Here is a 25,161-nt window from a genome sequence, read left to right as displayed (position 1 = left end):
TCTGCCCCCCAGAAAGGGCAGCCCAAGCTCCCAGAGGTAGCCCTGGTTGCCCATGCCTGGAGGTCTCTGGTCTCCGTCTGGGAAACAGAACGCCCCACTCTGCACTTCCCCACACAGCGCTCATTTGTAAACAGGAATGTGAGTCATTAGGCAAGCAGGAGTCCATTTTCAAGATCGGCCCAGCTTTACAACTAAGGTAATCTCATTCTGCCTTGTCACAGCGGTGACTCACCTTACTGTCCCCCATCAGAGGTGACATGGCTTAACCCTCCAACTGTTCCTGGAAGGAACCCAGCAACATGAGGGTTGAAATCCCTGTCTGCTCACTCTGTTTTCTAACAAGGTGCTGAGAGCAAAGAGGCAAGGCCCCCAAGGGCAAGTGTCCCAGAGGAGTTTGGGAAAGAAATGTATCTAAGGTTACCAGAGACCACGGCATCTTTATTGTCTTCCCATGGCCTTTCCTCGGGTCTATACTCCCACAGGGGCCTGTGGTTTATGCGGATATGTTACTTACACACACACACACACACACACACACACACACACACCCCTCCATCTAAAACCCAGATCTGCCATTCCTGGGAACCTCAGAGCCAAATCTGCAGGTCATTTCAACCAATTCTGTAGGAGCTCCTAGCTTCGAAATGTGTAAAATTATCCTTATTCCCTTCTTGTCTTCTGGGCGTACCCTGCTTTTCTTTTTTTCTCACTTCTTTAAGTGTTCATTTCCAATCTTTTGGGATAACGTAAAGTCTACTAAGCCACTTCAAATTTTGGAGGATAAAAAAAAATGGCTTCTAAACAAATTCAAATGTATATACAAGTACAAAATCATTTTGTACCGAGAAGGAACTGTAGCCGAATCTCCCCTTAATAAATATATAACTCCTCAACGGACCCTAAAGATTAGAAAGCAGACATCCACTGAGTTTTATGCTCCACATCCATTCGTACTTTTTCTGGTACCAGTACCTTGAATTACTTAGGAGGTGCAACCCCAACTCTCAAGCCACGTGGACCCCTCAGTCCAACTGCACTCAACGCATCACATCCCCGTCCACAACCACTGGTTCAGACGATAAGATCCCTCTGGACTTCAGCCTGTCTTCATTAGGTGACATCAACCCAGAGCCAAGGAGAGAAATGGTGTCCTGGTAAATGGGGGCCCCTGGATCCAGCCATGCCTGATGCATGCCACCCGTGTACTTCTTTGTTAGGAGTTTGGGGTCAATACACTTATTTTGCTCAGGTCAGTTTGGATTGGGTTTGGGGAGAGAGAGAGAGGCATCTTGACTGGAGTAGTCTAGGTCACCTTAATCAGACTGACCTCAATAATTACCCACCCACGGATCAAGGGGTAATGTGGAAAGAAATGGAGACACTTCAGAAAAAGTAAATGAAAACCCCGTGAGTTTCATGGTCCTGGCATGATGAGGAGACGATTATAAGGCAGTATTTTGGAACAGGCACCTGGCCCTTTTTAAAATAGGAATGAATATGGCTTGTGGCCTGGGATGGAGAGAGGGGCCCTGAACCACAACACCTACAGGAACTGACACTCAGCCCCCCTGCTCCTCTGGTGCCTCCGATGTCACTGGCTACACTGCCCTAAGATGTGGTCTCCAGCAAGCAGGAGCCACGAACACTTAACAGCACCAGATCGGCCTCCCTTCTCCAGAGGCACCGCCTATTTGTGACAGACGATTTCGAAAGACACGTTTGGTCTGGAGAAGGTGAAGGTACGAAGCTGTGGCATGTTAAGAGAGAAGGCAGACGGAGCGGATGGCGGGTTTCAATTTCACTAGTGACTCAGCACCTGATGACATGGGGTGCTGACCAGTTCTGGGCCACGGCCACACGGATCAAGAATCAAGATGTGTCACCAAAAAAGTTGTGGTGACATTTGTGTATTCTACTATTTTGTCTCTTTGAGAGCTTATAGATCCTTCCACAAGTGGTTGGGCAATATTTAAATATTAATGCAGCAGAATGGAACCCAATGAGCTAGAAAGTACGATTTGCTTTGCCAGGAAAAATAAAAAGGAAAGGAGGAGTTGAAAAGCATTTAAAAAACACAAACCCGAAAAAATATGAAAGCCTCCAGAGATAAAGATTTCGCGTGAAATAATGTTATTCAGATCCAATACGGCGAACAGCTGCTACCGGCTGTTGGGAGAATTGTGAGCGCACCTCTTAGAAAGAAAAAACCAGAAGTTTTAAATTCTGTCTCAGAAAAGTTTGATGTGACGGTTAATTTTATGTATTGACCTGACTATGCCATGGGGTGCCCAGATATTTGGTCAAACGTTATTCTGAGTGTTTCTGGGGTTTGGGACAAGTTCAACATGAAAACTGACAGACTGAATAAAACCGATGCCCTCCGTAATAATGGGGGTGGGCCTCATCTAATCAGTTGAAGGCCCGAATAACAAAAGGCTGATTCTCCCCTCCAAAGAAGGAGGAACTCCTGCTTCTAGCCTGGCTGCCTTCAAGTGGAGCATCGGTTTTCTATGCCTTCAGACTCAAACTGCAACCTTGGCTCTTCCAGGGTCTCAAGCCTGCCAGCCTTTGGACATGAACTACACCATCAGCTCTCTTGGTTCCCGGGCCTTCAAAAGCAGACTACACTACATCACAAGCTCCCCCATGTCTCCAGCTTGCCTACTGCAGATCTTGGGACTTGCCTGTCTTCATAATCGTGTCAGCCTTACAATAAATCTCCTTACACACACACACACACACACACACACACGCACATGCACACACACATGCACGCACGCACGCACGCACATCCTATCAGTTCTGTATCGCCCTAATATATTTGGGTTGTATTTTTTTATGTGTTTTCTCCCCCCAAGCAAGAGGGAAAGGATTACCTGTGCGTCTCTAAAAGAAAGAAACCAGAATTGTGAATTTCTAAGACCCAACGAAATGGGTCTTAGAAATCATGTAATCAATTTCTTTCACGATTTTATTTTAAATCTCTACGTCTAGACATAAAAGGACCTACCCAGGACTATACAGAGAAGAACAAAGCAAAACCGGGACTTTAAAAACTAGGAGTTCAGGGTTCTACAGAGGACATGGAAGAATCGTATTTTGAAACTGCAGCATCTTTGGAGGAGTAAGAAATCCATTTGCGAGAAAAGCACTGGCAAGAGCCATTCCGTTAAAGAAGCAAACTGGCAAAATGACAGTTTTTTTTTAATTGCTAAGAGGGTAAAATCCTCCTATCTCTTTATCACGTATTCACATATACACACATGCGTACAAACAAGGACGCCAGAAAGCAAATAAGCCACAGCAGCCACCTATCCAACCGTCCGACCCGGTAAGTAAAGCCCACATACACATTTGTGACCTTGGAAAGAGAGTTCAGGTCTGCACGGGTCACGCTGTTCTAGCTTTAACCTCCATCAATAATTCTCACCTCTTGAAGGTGAGGTAACTCTGGTGGGGACTAATTACATTTGAAATACGTTGTCAACCAACTTAACACAGACGCAAAGAAAACTGTAATCAGAGCTACAAACAAGCCACCGTTTTTGTCATTAAATGGTAAAGCCAAACCACGACACTGTCGCTGACGTGGCAGGTGGAAAGTAATGTCTGATGTTCACGATTATGTTCCAAAACTGGGAGTGTGTGTGAGTGACGAATTGTGAGAGTCTACAGGTGCATATGTGTGGGCACATGTGCGTAGACCCGCGTGCACGCACACGTAGGCGGATGGCATTGAATATGGAAGCCAATGGCCCATGGCCGGGAATGGCTAGTGGACAGCTCACAGACTGAGACTCCTTCTTCTCGTGCCATTGTCAGTGACCCTGAGCCATCCTGCTCGGAGGTGGCATGGGGCAAAACATGATCACCGTCCCTACACTCAAGGGATAGAATGAATGAAGTCAGCCTTGGCCCTCAGGGACCACATCGTAGTGAGAAAGACCAGGATCCAAATGGAAGGCAAAACAGGATGGACCCAGAAGAAACCCGTGTCAAGTGCATCCCTACACTCGCCCTTGTACACAGCACAGGTCACCTCTTCTCAACCTCAGCACAGAAACAAATGCAGGGCCTCGGAGCCACTGCCACCTACCTGGCTGTGCGCCCCGCATTTCTGAGGGCCGGTTTGTCACGTCACCTGAGGGTACCCTCTAAGGGCCCTGCCCACCACCCACAAAAGCTCCAATTCTGCAGGGCTAGCAGAACACAGAGGAGGGGAACTCACGAGGTGCTCAAATGGCTCTAAGTACAAATCCAATGTGCCTCAATTTCTGGACATGGCCCTTATATAACAAGGGGAGAGTTGCTGAAGAAAGTTATAGCCAAGGAGAAAAGGCGACACGTGGGCAGGAAAGCTTTCTTTTACGAGATAAAAGCTTCACATGGCCCAGAAAAATATTTTAGGGATATGGTATCATGAATGGGGTTTGAAGCGTCATTTCAAAAGATGCTTATTGGTTAAAAGAAAATGTTGCCAACCTGCTTTGTTTCCTGGGAGAAAAAAAAATACTTCAAAATAAACGTTGAGAAGCTGGAAATAAAACATATATAGTTTTCATTACAGTATCATAAACAACGAAGGGAAAGAGGGTATAAAATAGTTTATTAAACTGCTTTGAATTCTGTGTCCCTCTCTTCTCCTCTCTCTTTGCCCCTCCCCCACTTGCTCTCTGTCTCTTTTTCCCTCAAAAATAAATAAACCTTGAAAAAACTAAAAATAAAAAAAAAGTTTATTAAAGAGTTTAGGATCAAGTAAAAATAACTTACTTGGGTAATTCTGAACAAGGGATACTTTTACTTTTCAGCTGGTATGAACACTAAATGAGCTTTTTTTTCGATCTTTTTTTAACATTTATTCATTTTTGAGAGACGGAATGTGAGCGGGGGAGGGGTAAAGAGAGAGAGACACACGCAGAATCCGAAGCAGGCTCCAGGCCCTGAGCTGTCAGCACAGAGCCCAACATGGGGCTCGAACCCACGAACCACGAGATCATGACCTGAGCTGAGGTCAGGACATTTAACTGACGGAGCCACCCACACGCCCCCTAAATGAGCTTTTTTTAAGTAAAGGTCAAGGCTCTACTGGGACGTAAGGTAATAACTCCAAACGGCTAACCTTAATATTGGTAAATTAGCCAAGGCACGCAAAAAAATGAATGAAGTTCTAACGGATGTCGCTGGAACACTCCGTGAAGTCTTTTCTGAGGCCATCCTAATTCCTTGGAAAGCCAGACACGAGCGGAGTGCCAGTACATCCCTCCCATCTGCCTCCTCAGGCAGTGACGAGGTTCCGCGCTGACCTCAGCACATGGCCAGGGAAGCTTCTCCCTGCAACCAGGCTGCGTAGCCGTGATCCGCATATGGATCTGAGAGTCCCTGCCCCTAAACGTGCAATCACTCCAGACAGACAAAATGCCGATGAGCTCAAGAAAAACCATGCTCAGCAATTAACTTCGAGAGAACGGGAGTTGATCCACAAGGGCAGGCGTAAACTATCAGCCCGTCCACCTCGCCCAGCAACGACTACGAGGGAAGAGCTGGAGGCAGAAGCTGGCGTCCAAGAACCACAGGCTGCAGAAAGCTGTGTGAATCCGGCTAATAGAGGGTATCTAATGATGTGCCTTTGATGAGATTCCTGCTAAAGGGAGGTTCCTTGTCCCAGACTAGCCTTTGGGCAGGCATGCGGGATGGGCCACCTTGCGCCGTGAGCAGCACTGCGCAAACTCCAGGAGGCAGGGGGGCGGGGCGCTGGCTAGCACTTGGAGCGTCTACCAGCCAATCCTCTCCTTAAAAACCAGCAGGAGCTCCTACAGGGGTTGGGTGTGCCTGGGGATCTAGCTCCCACTCGGGCAATTTGGAGCGCTTCACTCTGCAAAAGAAAGCAGTGTTGGTAAACAGCACCCCCCCTCCCCTCTCAATGGAGCCCAAATGTTTTAAAATGCAAATGACAGGTTTCTGGAACAGCCCTGGAATCTCCCCTGGAAATGTTTCATAATTCACCTCTTGTTAGCCACAGGAGCCCCAATTACATTTCTTCTTTTCTCATTTCCACTAACCAATTATTAGCATTAGATACCATACTATTTTCTGCTAATATGTTTCCTGACAACATCAAACTCTGGAGGGTCTTCTTGGTGCAGTAACTGAGTAACTGTAAACGAGGGCGGATTTATGAGAAAACGTTATTTAAACCTTCTCAGTATTTATGAAAGCAAACCATTTCGGTTGAAATGCACTGTACTAATTGCACAAAAATTTGTTACACTGACATAGTTTGGTAAAAAAAAAAAAAATTCTCCCCAAATATTATGAGAGGAGGGATCACATTGGAAGGATGTGAGGATATAAATATTCAAAAGCAACAGATTCCTATAGGCAGGACGGATCCAGACGCCATCTCATTCAGAATGGGGAAAGGTACTCGACAATTTGGGGAAAGGCTGGCCAGCTCCATTCGCTAGCATCCCTGGTTCCAAAATGACACCGGCCCCTTTCTGTCATCCCCAGAAAGAATCACACTATTGTAAGATAACTTAAGAGGCCACTACTGTTGTCATCGGGCACAAGCCTGGGGTAACCACAGTGGGTCTAAGGGCGGTGGTGATGTGGCACAAGGCAGAATTGTTTTTCTCAAAGTGGACCTTGCCTGGTCAGCTGCTTTTGTTAGTACAAGTCAGGTTAAAGAGAACCTCGAGAGGGGCGCCTGGTTGGTTCAGTTATGCGTCCGACTTCAGCTCAGGTCATGATCTCGCAGTTCATGAGTTCAAGCCCTGCATCGGGCTCTTTGCTGTCAGCAGAGTCGCCTTCAGATCCTCTGTCTCCCTCTCTCTACTCCTCCCTCCCTCTCTCTCAAAAAAAGAGAGAGAGAGAAACTTGAGAGAGGAAAAAATTCTAAATATGTGTATTTGTGTGTGTGTGTGTGTGTGTGTGTGTGTGTGTGTGTGTGTGTAAGGCAACAGAGACAGTACACATGTAGACTGGAGGAGTCAAACCATCTTATTCCTGTTTCTTCCCAGCACTAAATGGGCGGACCCACCTGCTAACGTACAGAGCCCAGAATAACAACCACAGAGTGTCATTTAGATGGCTCTGAAAAAACACCTAATTTTCAGGGTTCTCTCAAAGACCATTAAGGGTTCCCTGCTTCTTAAAGCAAAATTCATCTTCCTAGGTCCAACCTGCGCAGCCAATAAAGAAAAGAAAAAAAAAATCACATTTTCCTTGAAGAGTTTCTCCTCGGAGTATGTAAGGGACATTAATGCCCAAAACAGTCGTGGAGGCTGGTAATCAGAAGTGGTTACAAGGCAGCTGACCCCGGCTGGGTTTTGCACCCTGAGCACAGAGACTCTGCCCTCTGCCACACCAAGCCACAGCACAGACGGGCAGCCAGCGTGTCAAATCTGGACAAAGTGTATTTTCCTCTCTCCAGAATGTCAACAGACCTGGGCCTCTGAATATTTACAACAGGTAAAACCAACAACCAAAACATGAACAAACAAGCAAACCGCATACAGAGCAAAAAAAGACTCCCCAGGCTGGAAATAACCTCACCTGATCACAATCTTTTGGATGCTATTTGCGCGATTAGCACGAGAGGAGAAAATGAAGACAAAGGAGATAGTACCATCAGGGGCGTGCCTGAGTCACTGGAGATAATGTCTTAATCCTTAGCCAACCCACAGAAAAAGTCACCAGCAATAGTTACTACTCTAACAGATGAAAAGCCTTGGGCTTCAGAGGGACCACGACTGTTCGGTCATGTTCACCCAATATTTGGTTCCAGGTAGAATCTGTTGAGGTTATTAGTATTTGCTCAACTATGAAGACCACCCACAGACTTGGAAATCTGTGCCCTGTAACAGTATTCAGCATAAGAGCACTTCCCCAAAAAAGTGGGGGGGGGGGGGGGGGATAATTTTGCAAATTAAAGCAAATATGGTCTAGCTTCTATTTTTAAAATTCTGAAGTTTACCATCAGCCGATGAGTAGATCAACACAGTGTGACCCATCCACAGGATGGAATATTATTTGACTATAAAAAAGTAATGAAATACTGATAGATGCCAAAACGTAGATGAATCTTGAAAACATGCCAAGTGAAAGAAGCCAATCACAGAGGACCACATACTGTACAATCTTATGGGTATGGAGTTTCTGGGACACCTGATGGGCTCAGTGGGTTGAGCGTCTGACTTCGGCTCAGGTCATGATCTCGCAGTTCGTGAGTTCGAGCCCCGTGTCAGGCCCTGTGCTGACAGCTCAGAGCCTGGAGCCTGCTTCGGATTCTGTGTCTCCCTCTCTCTCTGCCCCTCCCTCGCTCACCCTCTGTCTCCCTCTCAAAAATAAATAAAATCAAACAAAAACAAAATAAAAATACAGAGTTTCTTTTGGGGAGGACGATAATGTCCTAAAACGGTGGCGAAGGTCAGAAAACTGTACATACACCCAAAACCATCAAATTGTACACTTTAAACGAGTGAACTGTAATTAAAAAAAAAAAAAAAAATTCTGGGGGCGCCTGGGTGGCTCAGTCGGTTAAGCATCCGACTTCAGCTCAGGTCATGATCTCGCGGTCCGTGAGTTCGAGCCCCGCGTCGGGCTCTGTGCTGACCGCTCAGAGCCTGGAGCCTGTTTCGGATTCTGTGTCTCCCTCTCTCTCTGCCCCTTCCCCGCTCGTGCTCTGTCTCTCTCTGTCTCAAAAATAATAAATAAACGTTAAAAAAATTTTTTAAAAAATTCTGCTGTTTCCATTGGCATAATTGCCATGATCTTATCTCTAACTGCTTTTTATTTGAATTCTGAGCACACTTCGTTTGAAACAAACGCACAACTCTGGGAAACAGGCAGGATAAGAATTATTATTCCCATTTTACAGGAAGCAGAGGTCCAGAGAGCTTCTATTTTCTTTCCACTGGCTGGCTAGGTTTCCACAGGGCACAGGGAGGAGTGTAAATTCGGGAGGGAAAGGGTGGGGTCATAGGCCTTATCATCCCCCAAATCAGGGAGGGATTGATAACCAGCTCTTGCCGGACGTCTAGAAATTTATATGGTTGCGTCATACACACATGCTACTAAACAAAAGACATTGGAAAATGGCACCTGGATTACTGGAATGCAATTTTCTCAGCAGCATGAAATTCAGGTTAAACAATTTAGCTCAAAAAGCAGGGGAGGGGGAAGAGTCATTTCTTGAGTTGATATCCGGTGGGGTGAAAATACACCCAATTAGATGTGGCCATATAATTTTCACATCAAACATCCTGTGCTCCCAAAGGCAACTAATGGCACAGCTTGCTGTGGATTTTCCCAAGTTTTCAAGAACAGTGACAGCCCTCTTCAACAAAGCCATTTAACATAACAGAAGGTTAAAGTGGGAACCACAAACACTTGCTTTTCTTAATTTACACCTTTCATTTACTTCCCCAGAAATGTCACGGAGGAGCCGCGAAAAATTTATGATGCGTTGTCAATAGACGGTTCCTTGTAAGAACAGGATTTAGAAAGCAAAATGGGAATTCTAGAACGTAATCTGGCGCTACACCTTGAAAGGCAGACAAACACAAACTTTTGAGTACGCTAGGAAGAGCAGGATGATTTGTTTTGGGTCTCTCACTTGGAAGAAACAAAAGATGATTACAGGAGCGGAAGACTAGGGTTTCTAGGGTTTCGAGAAATGCAAATGGACTGACTGCACACGCTCTCTCTTCAGCTGACCAGGTAGATCTAAACGAACCCACTGCGGGACCACGGCAAACAAAACACGGCTCAGGGGGCTATTCTCTGTGTCACAGGCCTTTTTGAAGCCTGAGAAGCTACCAGTTTTTAGATCATCATGTTCATATAGTTGTAACGCTTATTGGGTTTTTTTTAACTACTCTAATAAACCACCAAGATATTTTTAAGTACATACAACAACTGGCAAAAAACAGAAACAACAAAAAACAGATTACCCTACAATGTAGACCTGCAGATTGGTATGTCACTTATTTTCAAATATGCTTTCCCATACCTGAGCCTGTGCTTTCGTTTCAGGAGGGAGGCTGCTCGATAACACTGACGTTAAAGCAGGATTTCTCAACCTCAGCACTGCTGATATTTGATCATCCTTCGTGGTGGGGGCTACCCTAGCAACCTCCCTACTACCCACTAGGTGACAGTAGCATCCCCTTCCCAGCTGTGACAACCAAAAATGCATCCAGACATTGTCAAAGGTCTCCTGAAGAGCAAAATCACCCCAGCTGAGAACCGATGAGCTACAGGTAACTGGCCTGAAAGTATTCCTCCGGCACGGACTGACACAGACGCTCTCGCCTCAAAAAGTACCCAGATCACCGTAGCAGGAACAGCAAAATCATCCAACCCTAATCCGAATCCTCCAACAGCCATTGGGAAATGCCGAAAAATATGGTGATGCAAATGTGCCCGTGAGCCCCTCAGTGACTAGCGTGTCGCCTTCAGCTATGTCCAAGGTCCCGGGAACCCTGCAACGATTTTAATACTGTCCCTAACGTTGTCATTTACAAACGTACGAAGGGACAGTACTAGAAAGATCGGTGCGTGCCTCAAGGTGGAGAGAAGGGGTTCCAGTTGTGTTTAGATCTCTTTAAAATCACAGGGCTTTAGTAATCTGCTGATCTATAATAAATAAGCCAGTCCCTCAAGAAAACTCAAGCTAATCCCTTTCCAGAGTGCGAGGAGTCTGTTGGTAGCCAGCTGGCAAAACAATGACATTTTTACCTCTCATCTCCTTAATGAAAGAATTCCGAACTGTAAAATAAAAACTGAAGCCCAAGTTTAATTTATCAATCTAGAATGTTCTGCATTAAGCAGAACAAGGTCGCATTTTGGGCTCAGGGAAGAGAGAGGCGCTCTCATCAACACCCTCGCTGACCTTTGAGGGATTAGTCAAACTGACCATCCTCTTAATGCCACGGGTAAGTACTCCCCTGCTGACCAGCACCGGCCAGCTCACCAGCGATGGGACACGAGAGACAAGAGCAGCACTGGATGCAGGGGCACGAGCCCCAGGCCCGCCGGGAGCCCCCGGTGCCTCTGGTCCAGAGCACAGAAATGCTACAGTGCATCCTCATTCCTGGGGTGTGGTTTGTTTTCTGGATGTCGTGCCAGCAGCTCCCGCCCCGAGCCATCCAGGCCGGCGGGATGGGCGGCAGTCTGGCTCAGTGACTCATGCCCAGGGCCCACAGGTTGGGAGGCTTGCGAGAATGGAAACGGCGGCCGGAAGCAGCTCGGAAGGGAAGAGTCAAGAACATCTTGTGACCATTTCAACCCAAACGTTTTCGTGATCACATCAAAACCTAGGCTTTCGGGGTTGACAGTAAGCACTGTTCTTCCTCTACAGGCCCCAAGAGGTAAGTAAGGGAGCTTGCTGTCTAGGCTGGAAAGCGCCTGCTTGAAGGACACAGAGACACCGCCCCCCGCACCCTGCCAGGTGCACAGGGCAGGACCGTATGCTGCCTTGCACTTCCATCCACACCCAGGCCACCTGGCTCTGCCCTATGGACACACGGCTGGTCACCAGCATCCTAGGGGCTACGTCCACCTCTGGGGACACGAACAGTGTAGTCACTCTGGCCCAGGGGCCGAGCTCGTCACTCAGCACTTAGCACCGGAATTTATTAAGAAACTTCAAGAACCCTGGTCTCTGCATTTTTCCCCCCCACGACACCAGAAAGGTCTTGGACCCAGTGCCAACCCCCACGCCATCACCCTGACATATACAGGGAAGCACACTGTTCTTTTTCCACCCAAAAGGCAGGAAACAACAGATGGCTAGAGATCAAGGCGAGATGCAAGCCATGAGCCCCCACCAAGTCACCTGCCACGAAATAAAAACTCCTCATATTCCACTGCCAGCTTTCCAAGCAGGAACATTTGTATTGGTCCCTTTCATTTAACTCGCTTATAAGCAAGCGAGTGATTTGCAAAGCACTTTACCCCCGGGCCAGCCCCACGACCCACAGGAACCCACTCATTTTGGGAGAGGTGACAGGCCTGCGTGGATCTACACCAGTGCGACCTGCCTGATGCAGTTTTTACAACATCACCCAGCCAGGCCGGCGAGGACCAACCTCAGCAGGACAGGCAGCCGGCTCAGTGGCCGTCAGCTGACGCATAACCTGCACCGCTGTTTCGGGCTCCGCTTGGGTGTCAGTTCAGACACCAGCAAGGTTTGGTCCTGTGCCTGGTCTCAACACTGATAACATTCCTTACGGCTGCTGCACCCGGAACGGAAAAGGTGAAAGGCTCCCCCATCCGCAGTGTGAACCGGGGGAGGAAACCGGGGCGGGGGTGAGAACAGGCAGGGGAAAATGAGAGGTTTCTGAAACTCCCCTGGAGTCCTTTGGCACCAAGGGGCCGGGGACCGGTCTCCACATCTGCCCTAACACCCCCAAACGTCACAAAAGACAGGCCCTCCAGCTTCTGCCCAGCGTACCTTCAAAGCCGATCTTGTCCCTAGCGGTGAATGCCAGGGAACCTCATTCCCAACCCTCCTCGGGCGGCATGTAGCCCTCTCCCTACTGGCACTGGAGCCACCAGGTATTAAAAGGAAGCAGTCTGTTCCATCCAAGGCCCACACCTAACCCACCAAACATTCCACTACTAATTCCAGCATCCTCATTTGTACTCAAAAGTTCGCTGGGGTGTTCCTATCGTCTGGCTTCTGGTGGCACAGAGGGTCACGAGACAGCGTGGAAGAAGCCAAAGGTCATGAAATTCCAGTAGACCAAGGTGCGAAGAGGATAGCTTGGACAAGCTCCCATCAATAGCTTCCCCATTTCTCGAAGTGAAAGGAGCAATCACAAAAGACCCCGCATCGTAGGATTCCATTCACATGAGAAGCCCAGACTAGGCAAATCCACAGACACAGAGAAGACCTGAGGGGCTATCTAGGACGGGAAGGAACTGGTGAAAATGGAGAGTGACTGCTAATGGACATGGGGGGGGCAGGAGGTGGAGTGATGGTTGCACAATTCTGGATATGTGACAGCCATGTATACTTTATTCTGGATATGTGACAGCCATGAATACTTTAGGTATTCTCCCCTACTAGAATCACATCTCCATACCCGATGAACTGGTGAACTGGATGGTCCGTGAATTATATTTCAATAAAGCTATAGGGGAAAAAAAAAAGTTTTCTCATGTTAGCCATAGCAAACATGGGCTTTCAGCTTTCCCTTGTTGAGAGACGCCTTCAAATACGGTCTTGGGGCAGGGGGCACCTGGGTGGCTCAGTCGGTTGAGCATCCGACTCTTGACTTCGGCGCAAGTCACGGTCTCGCGGTCTGTGAGTTCGAGCCCTGCGTCAGGCTCTGTGCCGACAGCGCGGAGCCTGCTTGGGATTCTCTCTCTCCCTCTCTCTCTGCCCCTCCCCTGCTCACTCGCTCGCTCTCTCTCTCAAAATTAAATAAGTAGACATTTTAAAAAATACATAAAAATAAAGTGCCGTCTCGGGGACTAAGAGCAAAGACCATCTGGAGGGTCCCTGGCACATAATCTGGGTAAGTTATGAATCTGCTTGAGACTCGGGTGCCTCATATGGGAGGTAACAGTATCTACTCTAAAACGTCATGAGGATTCCCTTTAAAGGCGCCTGTAAAGAGTCTAGCACAGGGGACACGGCAGGCACTCGACAGAACACACACACCTTTCTCAGAGAGAAGAATGAGCAGTTACCTTCACCTCAACCCTGTTGCTCTTCCCAGCGTTCTTTCCTCACTTTCAATATCAGACTCTGTCCAACTTAAAAAATAAATAAAAGCCCAAGGTTTGGGAACCCAGGAAAGGCTGTATCTGCAATGGCAGGTCCTAAAAATACATAGCACAACTGTTCCTGCAGGGCTGTCCTCTCAGAAGACCCTGCCCTATTCAGCAGATGGGCCGGAGCGAACAGCCTGGGGAAGATACCCGGAATTATACTGGGTTCTGTAAATGGAGGCGTTCATAACCGGTTCTTAGCTCGACACAGTTTAGCCCTTGCGGTCTCCTTAACAAGGGAAGGGAGAAAATTAACGAGGAACATCTAGTAGATACCAAAGGGCTGAGAATTTCACACCACTCACTGAGTGCAAAACTCAATTACTAATTAATAACTGTTTAAAAAAGTGACTGACTCCTGCAAATTCCCCCAGAGACCTCTCTAACACCATCCAGTCAAGCGATCCAGTGGGAACTGCCCTCTTCTTACATGATCGCCCTCCTCTCCTGGTCTCATTGATTCAGGAATAGCACCAGACCCAAGCCAGAATCTTGCCCCAGAACTTGTTCTCAGTAAATCTGGGGCAAGAGTCCCACCAACCTTCAGCTGAAGGTGAAAGCCCATGACACTACCCTTCCTCTGGACCTTCCCAAGGTCCAGAGCTTCAGTAGAAGCAAAAGAAGACAACAAGGAGAGAGAGAGAGAGAGAGAGAGAGAGAGAGAGAGAGAGAGAAGGGACACACTTGCAGGTGTCCAATTACTCCACTACGGGAGGATTTTTTTTTAGGTTTTCAAGAAATGGGGACAGGATTCCAGATTAAGTAAGTTTTCTACAACACGCAGGTACTAAGGAACGGGGCCGAAACCCTCGGCCCGCCTATCTGGCTCCAAAGTCTTGGTTGGTCTGTTTTGCTACAGCATACCAAGCCACTGCTCCTACTAAAATGCTCTGCCCTGAACAAGGCCCCAGAGCATCCACGGAGGCCCTGAGAGGTTTCACAAGGTTGTCTCCAAATACGCATGTGCACCTTCGAACAAGTCAGCTGCAAACACAGAAGGTGCCTTCTCCCACGTAAGCACCAACATGATTAAATGTGGACTCCTGGAGGCCTGTGGCTTTGTGTGTGACAACAGGCATGTGGATATGGCCCCCACCACCCCCCACCCCGCCACAACAGCTCTATCGCTAGAGATAACGGAACACGGGGCTTCGACACTGCAGATGTTAAAAGACAAGGAAGACACCACACCCACACCATCTCTGCAGAATTTATGCTCAGAACACGGCATCAGAAATTAGCAAATGGACCTCTCCACAAAAAGCATCAAGTGCTAGTATTCTCTCCACAGCTGGTTTCATAAGGAATCTCAACCGGGTTGACTCATCAGCCCTTGCAGATCTCAATGTTAACAAGCAGATGTGAGAACAGGGGAAGGAGATGCCCTGGGTGAACACACTAAGCCCCAACTGTATACACAGTCTCTCAGCACGCAGAAGATCGTACTGGTCTACTTAATTAGGCACGTCCCAAGTCTATTTGTGAGGAATGCCTGAGTGTTGAGTTGTTTGGACTGCCCCCAGCACATCCTCCTGGAAGGCTCCTCTGACTTAGGCAAGCAGAAAGAAACAGCTTTCTGTTAGAGACACGCTTCCCCCTCTGAGCCAGACATGCCATTGGTAGTGCCTACCACACCCATCACCACTTCCAAGGGGGTCTACCCCACCCTGTACCACGTGTACCCCTCCCTGCTAACTGGACCGGAGGCAGCATCGTACCCAAGGACAGCCGGCCAAGGCTGGGCAGTGGTCAGTGATGTCAACGGGCACAGACACACCATCCCAACAAGGGTGAGCAGGGCCAAATTCTTGTTCTTGGTTTTTTGGGGTTTGTTTTGTTTTGTTTTCTGGGGTTTTTTGTTGTTGGTGGTGGTGGTGGTATTTTAACTGCTAACTCAGAGAGAACTGGAAGCCAAAGGCAAAGGGATACAAAGAAGGAACCTACAAGGTGGATGGGCCAAGGTGGAAGAGAACGTGGAGGTTCCGCAGAGCAGGGCTGGCCTGCGGGCGGGCAGGTCCAGAGCAGGCACTCGAAGACGAGAAGAGAAGCGGCGAAGGCCCATGTGTCAGGCAACTCTTCTGCTGAGATCCCTCCAACAGCCAGGGGTCCAGAGGAGACCCCATTTCCAGGCCTTCCAGAACCGACCTCCAGCAGCACCTGTTTGTGGTGACTCCTGTCCGTGTCTCTGCAAGGCCCGGATGCCAAGGCAGAGCGTCTCTCTCTTGATTCCATGGGTAGCCTTATAATAAACTCCACATGACTCACAGTGACCAATCTGCATCCCCACAGTCCCCAAGGCCCACGTCCCACCCCTCTCCTGACGTCCTGGATCACTCACGAGGGCTTCTGGGTAAGCACCGTTCAGGTGGGCCAACCTCTAGCTAAACAAATTAAGTCTCCATCAACTGTCAACAGTGAGCAAGGGCATACAAAACCTTTTTGTACAAAATAAATTACAGCGTTTTACTCAGTCAGAGCATTATGTCCAAAATGGGAAGTTGGTGTAAGCTTCATCAGCCTTTTGCTTTTTTTTAAGGAGAGTTAAATCTAGACTGTTTTCACATGTGATAAATGGTCTCCCAGGACTGTACCTCCTCAGCAGGTTTAATAAGGCACTTAAGATTTTTAAAAAAATAATAACTTTCTGAAAGGGACTTGAGAGTTTAACTGAAGTCCATAAAGTTATATTAAATGTCATGGAGGAAGACTTGTACCCAGTTAAAGAGGTTTTTAAAGGGTACCCAGAGATTGAAAAGAGAAAAACAATTAGGAAAATCCTGGTTCTCAAAGATTATGAGGCTCTGTCCATTTTATTTTCCACTTTCTGGTCACAGCAGAGGACACAGATCATTGAATGCCTAAGTTTCCAGGCTATAACGGACCAAGAAAAATCATCCTACGTAACCGCTATTGTTTCTTTTTAACCCGTGAGGTTAAACACGCTAAGACCTGCCCGCAATTCACATGGCAAGTTTCTGGCAAGACTAACGCAAAAGACCAGGCTCACTGGGTCTGAGCCCAAGGAACGGTTCCTTTTTGCCCTGGAATTTAACTTTCAACACATTGAAAATTTCTGTGAAATCTAAACATAATTACATCAAAAACCTAGCACTATTTCTTATGAAATCGAACAGAAAAATATACTGCTTCTCAGAAGCTTCAGAAGAGAGCCCTGGCAACAGAGAAAAATTACAGCAGAGCATTTCTGGGGAGGAAAAGAGGTACAAAGAAGTTTGTGGATAATAAAATCACTTCCAACCCAAACTGACCCACATTTAAAAGTCCAGATCCAATTAATCTGACATTAGTCAATTCTGTGCCGCAGCCCAAGCATTTGAAAATTTACTTTGGGCTGAGCATTACCAGAAAATTCCTCTACCAGTGGTCTGCAGTTCATTTCTTTGTATGACAACCTCAACGCCCAGAACTCCAGTCCTTCTGGAGCCCATCCTACAGGCTCTTAACTGGTGGATTTAGTTCAAGGTCCTCAAAGTATATATCATTGTCCAATTCACATAATATGTTAATAACCACGGGCTATTATGTTGATTTATTCAAAACCGCTCAGAGCAGAAATGCATATTCTTTGGGCCGTTCTTCCCCTGTACGTTCAAATGCATCACGCTTACAGTAAGGTTAATGTGTGGTGCCCATTCTTCCCAATAGAATACAAAAGAACGGCAGTACATTAAATACTCAAATATCACCTTCTGATGAGCTTCTGTACTCATTGTTCCCATTCACGCTGCAGCCCGACTCCTTCCAACGGAGAGACGGGCTACAGAGAGGTTGGAATGTGGGCAGACTTTCGACGGTGTGTTTATGGAGAGGCCAGCTTTGCACAGCAGCCCGGCCTCGTCACCCATCAATACTACCAGCAAACTCCCTTTAACGGTCAAAAAGGACATGAGAACTTGGGACTGCAGGATTGCAGAATAGAATCCTGCAAAATTGGTCTGCCTGATCTTCGAAGTGCTGATATCTGGCCCGGTCATGTCGAATGACTCTGGTTTGCTTTCACTCTCTCCATGCAGCTTAAAAATCCTATGCCCTTATGTGATCAAAAGTGGGTTTGGAAGCTTCTTACGTAGCATCCTTCTGAAATGCAGAGCTCCAAACAGCACAGGTTTTACTCAAATTATATACTCACCCAGACACAGCTCCTCCCTTCTGAGACTCACATTATTTCTATGTTTTATTTCTGAAATTTAGATGCCTAGAACAGGTAGATAAATTTAACACAGCAGTGTTTCTTTCTTCCCCCCAAATTTGTTATTAGATTGAAGGCAGATCTTTCAGCTGATGATATATCAGAATTTAGAATACATGGCATTTGCAAAGAGTAATACTCATGCCCTTGACACCTGCGTTTCTCTGACAGCTTCTTGCCAACATCACACACTGACACAAACCCAATACTAAGAATTATCATAGCCTTACAGGGATGCAAAAGACTTATCATCTGTAAAGCATGCCAAGTATTAATAGCATCCCCCCCTTCCTAAACATTGGGCACAGCAACATCGTGTTTGAAAAGCGTTTATCGGACCACCTGACTCCTACAACATCTCTCACTCCCGACTACAACCCCTGAGGGAGATAGTTACGATGTTCCTCACTTTACCGTAAGGAAACAGGGAGATTGGAAACTTCCCAAGAACACGGCAAAGAGGCACCTGGCTAGTCTGAGAGAAAGCCAACACGTGCCCATCTCCAAAGTCAGTGCTCTCAGCCACTAGAACTGAAGGACAGTCCTGTCCTTCAGAAACCACAGCTATCCCCATTCTGTACAGATGAATAAACTGAGGCTCCATACTAAGCTATCGATACAAAAAAAAAAAAAAAAAAAAAATCACACAACTGCCAAGTGGGAGCCAAATACCGTGTGAGTTTGGAGACAGGAAGTACTTCTTACGATGCGCTAGACAAAACTACAGTACAGTCCCAAATAATTCCCTTAAGTTTCAGGGAAAAAAAAAAAAAAGATAAGACGTGTATCCTCTCCTTTGCATGCCGTGTGTATTTGGGATAAAGTCTCCACCTATAAGAACAGATGAGTTAATGTCCTCTTCTCTGCCCTCGACCCCACCCAAAAGATTTCCCAACTGTTTGGATATTCCATTTCATACTTCTAAACAGGAGGCTATTTTCCCCACGTTCAAATACAGGCCTTCCGCCAACCCGTGAGGTTGCCGCCTGACGGACAGCATTCACACGGGCCACACTGCCCACCCTGCCTTACAGCGGGCTCCAGAGGAGTGGCTGTTACCAAAGTGGCTGCAGCCTCTGGGGAGCCAGAGCCCTGCCAGGCCCAACTTCCCGCTCAAGGACTGGCAGGTCAAGGAACCTGGCGAGACTTCACTTTCCCCTCTGTGGAATGGGATTACCCTTCCCTCCTTCATTCAAAGCCTTCCGTTCATGGCACGAACATGTGGGGGAATGTGAAGGCAGAGCATTATTTAGGTCAATGGTCATTAGAAGGAACAACAGTAATAAACAAGTTTAATTGCACAGCCTACCCCTCAACAAATTCTGGCTAGACACTGATTACACTTCAGCTGAAAATCTATGGGCCTGCCGAGAGAGGGGACGGAATTTCACTTTAAGGAATGACAAAATATTTTCCCAGGCCCTCAGCTGCTTCATTAATGCTTGCCTTATTTGGGGGGAAAGAAAAACTGGCTGAGCATCCGTGGTAGTTTTATATGCCGTGAACTGGCAATGTTTTGGAACAAAAAACAACTTTTGCACTAGGGTACTTATGGCATCATTATCGCATTTTCCAAGCCCCGGCTGCCGCACTGCCAGGGAGAGAAGGAAGGGGCCGGGGAACAGTAGTACCTTCACCAGCGGCAGGGCTGGAACAAGGGGGCTTTAGAATAAATCTTGGTCTGTGTGCGTATTTATGGCAAAATAACCCACGTGCATTTACCTTATAAAAGTGTTACAGGTAGGCATACTTATGTAATTTATTTAATGTTCTTTAACATCCATGCTTACTTGGGTTTCATACAATTTATTAAGTTTTCAGTCTGGCCTGCAGAAATGGGAAAAATAAAAGCAGATGTGAACGTACTATTTAAATGTTCACCAACCTCCTGCAAAGCCTGGAACCAGCTAAGAAATACCTCTGCGGCTGCCCTTCGGAGCCTGCCCTGGCTGTGTCCCTCCCTCCTTTCCACCCAGAGGACGCCTGTCCTTAACAGGTGTGAGGGGCTCTGTGGCGGGCTTCAGTCAAAGGACAAAGATCTCAACAAAGGAAACCCTGACGCCTGATTGGAAGCCGGGTGGACACCCCAAAGGAAACGGTCCCTGCTCAGGAGACTGAGAAGCAAGAGGGTACAGTCCTGCCAGACCCGGTCGGTCCCCGACACCTCCCCACGTGGCAAGGTACCCGCCCCTCCCCCTCCTTCCAACCAGGAGTTCCTGGAGGTGTCTCTTTCAGGAGCCCCATCACCCTGCAGGATCACACGCACACGCCCACACATCACGAGCGCACACACATCACGAGCGAGCACGCACGCGTGCACACACACTTTCCCTTCTCCCTCCGTCTAACCTTCCCGTGCTTGGCCCTTCAGTTTAATATTTACCAAATCTCTTGGCAGAGTTCCCTTTCTGCTAAATAAAAACTCTTTCACTGCTCTTTTTTTGGCCCCTTTTTCTTTCTCCAGCCTCTGGCTCCTTGGGAGAGGCCCAGAATCAACCAATGGAGGAGTCTCCAGAGGAGCAAAGCCAGGGAGAGAGGGAGGCCTGGGGGGTAGCAGACTGGATTCGACAGCTTCAGATAATGGAATCAAAGTCATGCCCCACAGTGTAATTTCCCTTAGCCCAGAGCTCACACCTCCTCCTGGGTCCTCCAGCAGTTCCCATCTCCTCCCTCCCTCCCTCCCTCCCTCCCTCCCTCCCTCCCTCCAGGCCAGCCGGCCTCCCTCCCTTCCAGCCAGAGCAGGGTCACAGGGCAGGACCAAGGCAGAGCCATCTTCTCCAATTCGGAGGGCAATGAAAAATGTCATTGCTTCACTGCTGAAGAAACCAGGGATGGAGGAGAGGAGTATGTTTCTTGGCCCCGCATAAAAGCAGTCAAATAGTTTAGTCTGGGGCCCTGAAGCCAATGGCTGTCAAAGGGGAAGTTTATTAGTAAACACAAGCATTAGCCTATCATCAGAAGAATGTGTCTCTCTAAAGTCAAATTTACATCTCCAAATACTGCTACCCCAAGGAAGAAGGCAGGTAGGTAATTGGGGGCTGGTTCATGAGCTTAGAGCTATTTCCTAAAGTCAGGCTTAGGAGGGCCACCCCCAGAGAGATGACAGGAAGTGTATAATTAAGTTCACAACAAAAACACCGTCCTATCTGTGAGCACTGTGGTCAAGCAGGGGAGATAGGATTGAAATTTAAAGTTCCCAGGGCCTGAATTCAGTCAGTGTCATCCTTCCTGATATAAAATGAGAAAGGGGATGCATAGCCCCCCAACAAATTGCACATGTTCTACGTGTATCTATAAACACACTCACCGTGGGCTCTTTCTCGCTGTCTCTGGCTGTTAACATTTAGGGCAAAAGCATTACACCCAATTTATTATTGAGTCTTTGGTAGTAAAGCGCTAAGAATGAAACCCTCACTCATTTTATTAAGACCCCAGAGTGTGGGGCGCCTGGGTGGCTCAGTCGGTTAAGCGTCCGACTTCAGCTCAGGTCACGATCTCGCGGTCCGCGAGTTCGAGCCCCGCGTCGGGCTCTGGGCTGATGGCTCAGAGCCTGGAGCCTGCTTCCAATTCTGTGTCTCCCTCTCTCTCTGCCCCTCCCCCGTTCATGCTGTGTCTCTCTCTGTCTCAAAAATAAATAAATGTTAAAAAAAAAAAAAAAAAAAAAAGACCCCAGAGTGTCCCGGGAGCCCAAAGCTCCAGGGGAACTGTCACAGACCACAAAGCCTTGACCTCCAGGTCTTGGTTCAACTCCTTCCTCAGCTTATACAACTTAGTTGCTATTAAAACACCTAATGGGCCCTTAATTGGGTTGATTTTTTACCTAGATAACTCCAACTAAATCATCTGGCCCAGAAGGACTACGTTTTTCCCTTAACCATCATCTGCTCATCCCCTTCACCTGCCACACAACCACCTCCCCCCTAAAAGGGGAAGAAGATGACGGGGGGGGGGGGGGGGGGGGGGTAGGACCGTAAAAGAACCACATAAGAAAAAATGGGACCCAACGCAGTAAAAGCCACCTGTCTACGTCAGGAAAATGTTCACGTCTATCCCTACTGGGTTACATGCCTAGGCTAAGGCTGTTAGGGAAATACGATGAGGTCCTTTTTCTCGTGGATGTATTTTCTGAGCACGTGGGACGAGGGGGGCTGTGGGGGGGGGGGGGCAGAGAGAGAGAGAGAGAGAGAGAGAGATTAGGAACTAACCAGGCACTAAGGAGCTTCCTTTCCAGTCCGGGGGCGAGCTGGCCAGTTTCAAGACGAAGTGGCAAGAGTGACTGCAGAGAGGGTTGGGCCAAGGACATGGGGGTCTGAGAAGGCCCTTCTGGCCTGCGAGCTTAGCTGTGGAGGAGGTTTCGAAGGGACTCACTGAATGGCTGAGTAAAGGTCATCTTCACAGAAATCACTTCTTCCACAGAAATAACACGTCTGCTGAACGCCACGTCCAAACGGTTGTGGCCACCGTGTTAAGTGTCGCCACGCCCTCCCCCAACCCCAGCAAAAGTTCAGTGAGGAGGGATCTCCGCCCTTTGTTAACAACAAAACAAACCGATGTAGAATGACAATGTTTGCCCCTTTCCTCTTATTTCCTCCCGCCATGCTTCTAAGGCTCTCTTCACTTCTCAGTCACCAAAGAGATTCTTTTAGAAACATCTCTTGCTCTTGAGCAGGACGAGATTGAAAATACGGAGCCTCTCGAGAGGGCAAGGTAGTGCCTACTTTTAACTCTTGACCTGCTAGTGCGCAGAGCCAGCTAACAAACTGGGAATTCCCTTTGTCGAGGAAAAGATCAGAACGTGGTCTGTACGGTTCCAGGGGAGAATCAATAACTGTCAGAGGGAAAAAGGGAGGAAAAGCAGGCACTTAATTCACTGTCCTTTCATCTCAATGGAAGAGCAAATTTCCTAGGTGACACAGCCTTCTCTTTCCTCCGAAGTCTTGTCCCAATAAGGCCACGGGAAACACTGAGGACTGGATGCTTTGACGTTAATGCCTGCAACAGCGATTACCGATTCCCTCATTAATACCCAGACGGAGGGGGGAAATTGGGAGATTGAAGTTTTATAAGTCATCACAGAGGTTAACCCTTCTTACGGGCAGAGTTGATGCCTCTCCCTTAAAGTAAGGAGACGTATCTGAAAAGCAGCATCCCCGGTACAGACCCGGCCTCGCCTGGTTCCTCCTGGGGGGGGTCACGTGGGCCTGCTGTACCTCCTGAGAAACCCGAGCCCCCCCCCCCCCCCCCCCCCCCCCCCCCGCTCCAGCCACTGGGGACTGTGCCCATCAGCAACGCCCAAAGTCACTAAACGGTCTCTTGAAAGAAGCCATGAGGTTGAGAATCTGACTTACCTGAAAGGGGGTGGGGGGCCGGGGGTGATCCTTGAATGACAGATCAGAGTGGGGGGGGGGGGGGAGAATAATACGCAAAAAACTTGACAATGGATTTCCAGGATCGCTGGAATCCGTGGGGTAGTCAAGCAGAGCTTAGCTGACTGCCACCCCTATGACCTCAGGGCTCCCAAATAAACAATGTGAGATCTCACGCCCCCAGCCTGAAGTTTGATGTGGCTCAGAGAGGCCGGGGCTCCCCACAGGCAGCCTCAAACTCACCCCCACCCCTTGTCTGGGGGACACTCTTCCCTAAGTATTTTGAGCACACCGCAATCACATGGCGTACCAATTTATTCTTCCGCATCTAGAAACACAGTCTTCTGGGAAAAACATGCTCTTTTCGGTGTGGCCGCGGAGTTCTGCCACAGCTTGCAATTTTGGCTAAGGAAGTGATTTCCTGTCTGACAGGAAGCAGGAGCCAAAGCGGACTTCAGCTGCTGCAAACCTCTGGCTTAAAAGTTAAAAGGGAGAGAAAGACAACCACTGCCACTTATCAGGGAGTCAGAATCCGAGTCTTCCAAGAACGGGAACCTCTCCCCTGACCCCTATTTATTAAAACAAGTTTATCTAACAAACAACCCCAGAGCATTCTGTCCCCAAAAAGTAAGCTTGGTCTCTGCTTTTGTAACAACACAGTCCTTTTCAAGCTTCTAAGGACATAATTACCAGTTGAGTTTTGAACTTTGCCCAGATAAAGGCTGATACACTAGGCTTTGCTGTTTGTTTCTCTAATCAAGTAAATTCAAATGTGAATAGACTTCTGGACCTTCTTTGTACCCAGTTCCCTCTCGAAGATCTACTTATTTCCCCCCCTTCTTTATCACTGAGGACATTTTTATGGGTAGTAGAATATGTTTTGTTTTATAGAATTCCTACCACTTGGTTTTTATTCCATCCAAGCATTTTTGGAGAAACAAACACTAACAGGATATCAGCTGATAGCTGAAATTTAAATTGTTATCAGAAATTCCGCTTCCTTCCCTAACCCCACTGTCACTATCTTTAAAAACTGACAATATGCAAGGCTAACATTTAAGCTGTAAAAGAAGTACCCCATTCTTCCTTCATACCCGCGCATACACACACACACACACACACACACACACACACACACACACGCGCGCGTGCGCGCGCACATACACACACAGCCCAAACATGGGGAGCCAAATGGCAGATAATTAAGGAGAATACTATCTGCACTACTCCTATCATTTACCAGCCTGTTTAACAGTTTCTAAATAAAAATGTGATTTTGTCTTCTTCCCGCACCCCCCCCCCCAGAGATTTTCCAGCCAGCTTTGGGCAGTAAACAGTTAATATTCCACTCTCCCCTGCTGCCTTGAAAACCAAGGAAACAATTGAGACATTGTCCAGCGAACAAGACTCCCAGGGACTGACATTTTTGTTTATGTCCCAGTTCTCAGCCTGTCAATTTCCACTAGGCTGCCTGACCCACACCAATACGGTCCGCCGTGAGCTGAAAGGGCTCCGCTTCATTTATTTTATTAAAGCTTCGGTGTCTGTTTTTGATTCAAACTCCAAACCTCCCCACCCCCGCCTTCTCCCCAGAAAGTTGCCTCCTAACTCAGAGGTTGTGTTGCAATTTCTTCTTGGGACTGGTTGCCAAGTAAAGTAACAAAATATTTTTGAATACCAATGTTTGCATGGTTTGGCCAAAAAAAAAAGGGTGGGGGGTGTACCTGAACAAGTCACCCAGCCTTGAAAGCCTCATGTTTTCATGGCGTCTTGAAAATAATCCGCTGAAATGTGTCCACAGGA

General features: G+C 47.7%; 1 protein-coding gene and 1 long non-coding RNA gene across 42 annotated transcripts in view; both read right to left on the bottom strand.

Moving 5' to 3' along the window:
- The window catches only part of TCF7L2 (transcription factor 7 like 2), a 203,583-nt gene that overhangs the window by 76,948 nt on the left and 101,474 nt on the right, over window positions 1–25,161 (bottom strand). The gene's annotated exons all lie outside the window — the stretch shown is intronic.
- LOC122493258 lies at window positions 742–20,648 on the bottom strand. Its single transcript, XR_006299853.1, has 2 exons — window positions 13,101–20,648; window positions 742–13,028 (listed from the first exon to the last, which is right to left on the bottom strand). It is a non-coding gene; the product is annotated as an uncharacterized LOC122493258 (long non-coding RNA).

This window comes from Prionailurus bengalensis, chromosome D2, assembly GCF_016509475.1.
Source record: "Prionailurus bengalensis isolate Pbe53 chromosome D2, Fcat_Pben_1.1_paternal_pri, whole genome shotgun sequence".
Taxonomy (NCBI): Eukaryota; Metazoa; Chordata; class Mammalia; order Carnivora; family Felidae; genus Prionailurus; species Prionailurus bengalensis.
Note: the sequence above shows the minus strand (reverse complement) of the source record. Positions and strands in the feature narration are given on the sequence as shown.